This window comes from Pyxicephalus adspersus, chromosome 7, assembly GCF_032062135.1.
Source record: "Pyxicephalus adspersus chromosome 7, UCB_Pads_2.0, whole genome shotgun sequence".
Taxonomy (NCBI): domain Eukaryota; kingdom Metazoa; phylum Chordata; class Amphibia; order Anura; family Pyxicephalidae; genus Pyxicephalus; species Pyxicephalus adspersus.
Genome location: NC_092864.1, coordinates 25511106 through 25517142, shown reverse-complemented (window position 1 = coordinate 25517142; position 6037 = coordinate 25511106).

Genomic DNA, 6037 nt, shown 5'->3' with positions numbered 1-6037 from the left:
CAGGCTCAGTAATATGTGACAGTCAGGTATTTATTACTACTAATATACTAAATAATATTGCTGCCCCTGACAATACCTTTATCTCCAGAAGAATGGAGCCATCTTTGTTTAAACATCTTCCAGGGTCATCACCTACTTCCTCTTTGGCTTGGACATGTTTGGGCATTAGCCTTTGTGCTCTGGGCTGTGAATCCGATGATTATTAAGCCTAATTCTTACTGCTCATCTTGGACTGACTTTAAAATTCTGTGCCTAGGCATAGACATTTGACTGTACTTTATCTACAGCCTGGTAAAATTCCCCACAGTAGTTTGTGTCTCTGCCCCAACCAATAAAAAAGACAAAACAAAAATAGACTGGCACAAGCAGAAACCTCCGCAGAGACACAATCAGAACCATAAGTACCAGTAAGTGAGGGAAGGAATGTGTGGATGTTTGCAGTGCAGAATTCTATGTGTGTAGGCCAATGTATGATAAAGTGGTTTCAATCACTGTGGTGCTTAAATCTGGCACCACCGCAATAATCTGGGACTTGCATCATGTGATTTCTCACGCAGCGCATTATTTAGCTGTATTCTCTGATAGCTTACTGGAATATACTGATATATATAACGAGAAATATGGATTTAAGATTACCTGTCAACATCCCATACAAAATGTATTCAATAAGACATCTCTATATATTTGACAAATTCATTTTGATTTTTAAGGCCGCTTTTTCAATGTACATCCAAAAATAAGAATTACAAATCACAACATTTCTTGACATCATCCATTAAAAATCTTGTAATAGGTTCTAACAGTACAATATAAATAAAAACAGTATATTCCCCATATTTTCAATTTTACCCAACACGTTTCACAGATAATTTACTTCTTATTACCCCTGAGGCTACAAATTCTTTTGCTTTTACTTTTAGGTAATTTAGGTAATATTTTTGACATTTATGTGCCACATTATGATGCATTGAGAACTGCAGTTTCCAGTAAAAGAAAATAGGAATTTTAAGATTTGCAAAGACCTGATATTTGCACAGGTACATACTAAGATATTAGGCTGTCATATGCCCCCACACTCATTTTTCTATTTTATCTAGAAGGAGGCAAAGCCAGGAACTTCTCAGCACCCCCTCATACATTAAGAATACAAAACTTACAAACCATCTCACAACATCACTTGTATTGAGAGTCAAACTTCTGTGATGGTCTTGTATTTCACCGTCCAGGTATGTATATCCACCATATTATAATATAAAAGGGAAAAAAAATAAATTCTCTTTGGCTCGGTCGATGTATCTCCCCCCAACTCTGCTCTTTACAGGTACTTTTGAGTATGAGTCGTCATTTGCTCCTAAATGATTTTTTGTGCATTATTGTTGGCCTCCAGTGTATGGTGCTGTGTCCCCATGTATAGTGTTCAACAAACCCACATCGTATGTATCTGACAGCAAGAGATTGTTATACACATTAGATAAGAACACAGCGCCATCTACTGGTGTGGCGCAAATATAACCCAATGCCGTTTTAAGGGGAAAAAGTCTTGGTTTATACTTGAATATATACATCTACTATGTAAGGAAGTATCTAAAATCCATTTTCACCCAAATGTCCACTGAGTAATCCTAAAAAATATTGTTTTAGTGTATTAATTTATACAAATCAAATAGTCCTACTTAGTTCCGTTACACCAACACACCAAATAGGCCAGTTGTAAGTATAGCGCACATTATCAAATCTCCTGCAAGAAGGGTCAAATACAAAAGCACAACATGCCATAGCAAACAGTGGGTGTGATCAAGTGTTTGGGGTGTGGCTAAAGCATAATAGTTTATTTATTGGGTTTTTCATTAAGGTTACACTGTACAAACCATTCATCCAACTACAAAGTTCTTTGATTTTTTTCTTTTTTTGAGGCAAAATTTAGGGGTGATAAATAGCACCTGTAGGCTTGTGCATACTCCATAACTAAAATTTTAATGAAACCCTCCCAAAACTTCTCCAAACACATAAGTGAGATGAGCTACAAAACGGGGGTCACCTTCAGTCTTTCATCAGCCTATTGCATTCTAGTGTATTGGGTCTATATAAAGGGGTGCAGGGGAGGTGGAGGGGCAGGTGGGGATAAATGTTCCTGAAAATTTCTGTTCTTAGTACAGGGGATAAAAAGAGACAATCAAAAGTGTCTTTACTGCTGACATAATGAGCTTTTGGGAGCCCTCAAGGGTAAGGGGTCATCAATAAACAATATTGCCCTTCTTGGTCAAAGTTAAGTAGTTTTTCGTTCCAAACATTAATACTGTTAGGAGGAGATATGTTGTATCCCTCAATGACCCATAGAAGACCAAACTCAGCCATCTGGGACCTTCAGGATGTTTTTTAAGACAAAACTGTGCCATTCTTTGATAGACTACTTTTCAAATAACAAAACTTGCAAATGAACAGTAAAAGTTAAAAGGAATCTATACATCCACAGCCAATTGATTGATGATGTAAGAAATGGCAATGGAAACCAAAATCATGAATCCACTGAGGGCTGGATTTAAAATTACACTGAAAATCAAAGCAAAGGAAAAAAATACCATGTTTCAGAAGAGATGGTGGATGATGTCCTGGGGATCTCCTCCCAAATCTGGATAAAGGCATCAGTGAGCTCCAGGACAGCCTGTGGTGCTACTTGGCCAAGTTGGCTGCACTAATATATAATGTCTTAAGGGATTTCTATTTGGTTCAATTCTAGGGAATGTGGGGGCCAGTGAATGGCATTAATATCTTCATCATCCACACACTCTAAGGCCAGGAATTTTCCTGCACCTTGAAGAGTTTAGGCCCCACTGTAACAACATAAGGTCTGCCAATGAGGCTGAGAATTTTATGCTGGTACCTAAAAGCAGGGTACTATTAGCTAGCACCTGGAGGTCTGTGTGGTCCTCAAAGGATATGCCCCTTAGACCATCACTGACCTATTTTCAAACCAATCATGCCGTTTGAGGTTTCAGGCAGCATAAAATTCACCATGGCATCTTCAGATTGTTATGTGTGCTGTGTAAGCCTGATGCTATCTGTGCAGAGAATGGGGCACTAATGGTGAACCTGGCAAATTTTGCATTCTCTGGCAAATGCCAGTTCAGATGCACTGTGCCAGGATGTGCGCACAGGTCCCATTACAGGATGTTAGGCATTCATGCCACCCTTAGGGATTCTGAATCTGACAGATTGATCAGAAACATACACCAGAGTATGTTTCTTCGGTTTCTCCCAACATGAAAGTAGAAACCGGGTCAAACTGCTTAGTTGGTGCCCTTCTACAGCCCTGTCCAGCTCTCCATGTATAAGAGCCTGGTCCTGGTATCTCCTTCACACTCTGCGTAGGGTAACACTGCAAACCTTCCTCCGAGGACATGTGGATCCTGGAGCATCTGAACTACTTTTACCATCTGAGTGGACTGGAGGTACCACAAAGACTAAGTCTTAATGCAGAAGCTGTGTGTGATAAAGTAAGTACATCCTTACCCCTTCCACAGGAATGAGGGTAAGTAGCAGCCAAGAGCTGCTCATCAGATGCATTGATTTATCATCAGACAGTGTGACACCCTCTATTGGCAGTTTGCTGGTCTGCATCATTCAGGTGTGTGTTACCACAATGCCAAGGAGGAAAGACGTCAGCAATGAAATCAGAGAAGTAATTATTGCTGCCCTCTGGGATTTGGGAAGGGTTAGAAGGCGAAACAATCTAAAGTCCATCATTCTTCAGTAAGAAAGATTATTCACCAGTGGGAAACATCCCAGACAGTTGTCACTCTTAGCAGGAGTGAATGTCCCGGCAAATTCACCCCAATTTCAGAAATGACTGAAAACCCCAAAGAGCTCCATATCAGACTTTACACACCTCAGTCAGAATGTTACATGGTAAAGTTCATGACAGGACAATTAGAAGACTTAACATGTATGGAATGTTTTGAAGGGTTTCCAGAATAAAGTCACTTCTCTCTAAAAAGAACATGGCAACATGGCTTAGGTTTGCAAAATTCCATCTGAACAAACCACAAGACTTAAGGAACAAAGTGGAAGCACAGTGGTGGAGGGATGATGAGTTGGACTTATTTTGCAGCCATACGACCACACCACATTGCAGTCATTTAGTTAGCTATGAAGTCGTTTGTATACCAAAGTATTCTAGAGTAAAATGTGAGGCCATCTGTGTGACTTTCATGTCTTAAAGTAGGAATGAACTGTCCTAACATAGAAGTAGAGGAGTATCTGAATAGGGCTACCCAGTGTATAGAACTGTGTACCAACCCGACCTCTGCACAATATATTTGATTGTTACAAACAAGAAGGCCACAAATAACCCATAAAACTCTTGGCAAGGCAAGCCTGGTAATGAAAAACCATTAGAGGGGCCTTCTAATAAATACATTTCAGTGAACGATGAGAGGGTACTAAGCTGTGATCAAAGCAAAGGGTGAAGAATGTAAAATAAAAACAATATTTGGGTTTGAATAACATGTTTTTTAAAATTGGGTGTTTTCAATACCAATCTACAATGTAGAAAATAATAGGAAAAGCCATTCAATGAGTGGGAACGGCACGCATGGAGAAATGATTTGCTGATTTCTGAATATTAAATCTTCTTTATTTTTACTTTTTAAAATTCCAAATAAAGAACTTCATCATTGTTATTCCTGGAGGGCACAAACATTCTCATTATAAATGACATTACATCAGATTTCACACCACTTTCTTTATTATATTTGCTATTTAAACAGAATGGTCATTAGAATTCAATGAATGACACAGTAACACATCAGCATTACCAAATCAAGTATTCCTGAGTTCCCAGCCTGGCAGACATAATCCCAGCGCTGTAACAGTCGATGGTCAGAAGTGAAATGACCAGAAGCATGAAGTGAAGTACACCATGTACATAAATCATTACAAACTAAACACAAAAAGAACAACACCTATCACAAGCTGTAGGATTGCAGTACACTTTAACCTGGAAAGCCATCCTTGGCCGCCAACCCAGTGACTTTTTCGCCTTGTCAAGAAATGCCAGCGGGTGATAAATAATAAACTGATCAGGCAGCTTTATAGCCATTTGAGTCCCCTTTAGATGGATCCGTAAACTGGACTATTAGATGATTATCCTGACTGCAGGACTTGCTGGTTTTCATCTAGAATAGACTGTGACAGTCCTCATGGGGTCCAGGTCCTATAATACTGCTGGCACCGCCATGAGGGCAGAATGAGGATTGACCAAGATCCAGGGAGCCTGGAAAATCTCTGTTACTGCAAAATTGCTTCTTTTTTTTCTCTGAACCTCCCAAAGAACTACTAGCAAAATCCTGAAGTGAATTCTAAAGTGAATGTCACCCAGCAAGGAGCCCACCCTGGGAGTCTGAACTTTACAGGACAGGATGTTTTTAGGGCACAAATGTCAGCCTTCATATAGCGGTGGAGTTCTCAGCCCTCTACCCCTCATGGAGCGGAGGAGTGCTACATATGGAAGAGTTCTCCTATTAAACTTCATATTGTCACACAATGTAATATTATCACAGGCAGCATTATAAAATATACAAGTACCTAATGGAAGAAAACAGGACAGAAGGAGATGGTAACATGCATGATAAGGTTAAAGGGGATCTCTAAACAAATACCGAGTCTCTGATAGAGGCTGCCACAATCTGCCTCCCGGTTCCAGGGCTGTACAGCTATCTACTGACCCTCTTACTTGGAGTAAGTGGACAGGCACCTAAAAAGGATTTAGTACAGGTTAGAAAGCAAAGGAGGCACACAATGAAAAGAAAAGGAGTGTGTGCTAAGAGGAGCGGTACTTTCAGGTGATGCCATGCAGATAGGCAAGGAGTCTTGACACTTCCCCACAGCCCCTGTTGTGCTCCCTATGGTCAGTTAGTGAAGGTGATGAGGTATTCTGGATAGGCCTGGATGTCATTAAATATCACAAACACCTTTGGATCTGATATATTATCTACAACACTGTCATACAGGTCGGTGGGGTTTGCTTTGTCCTTGGCTG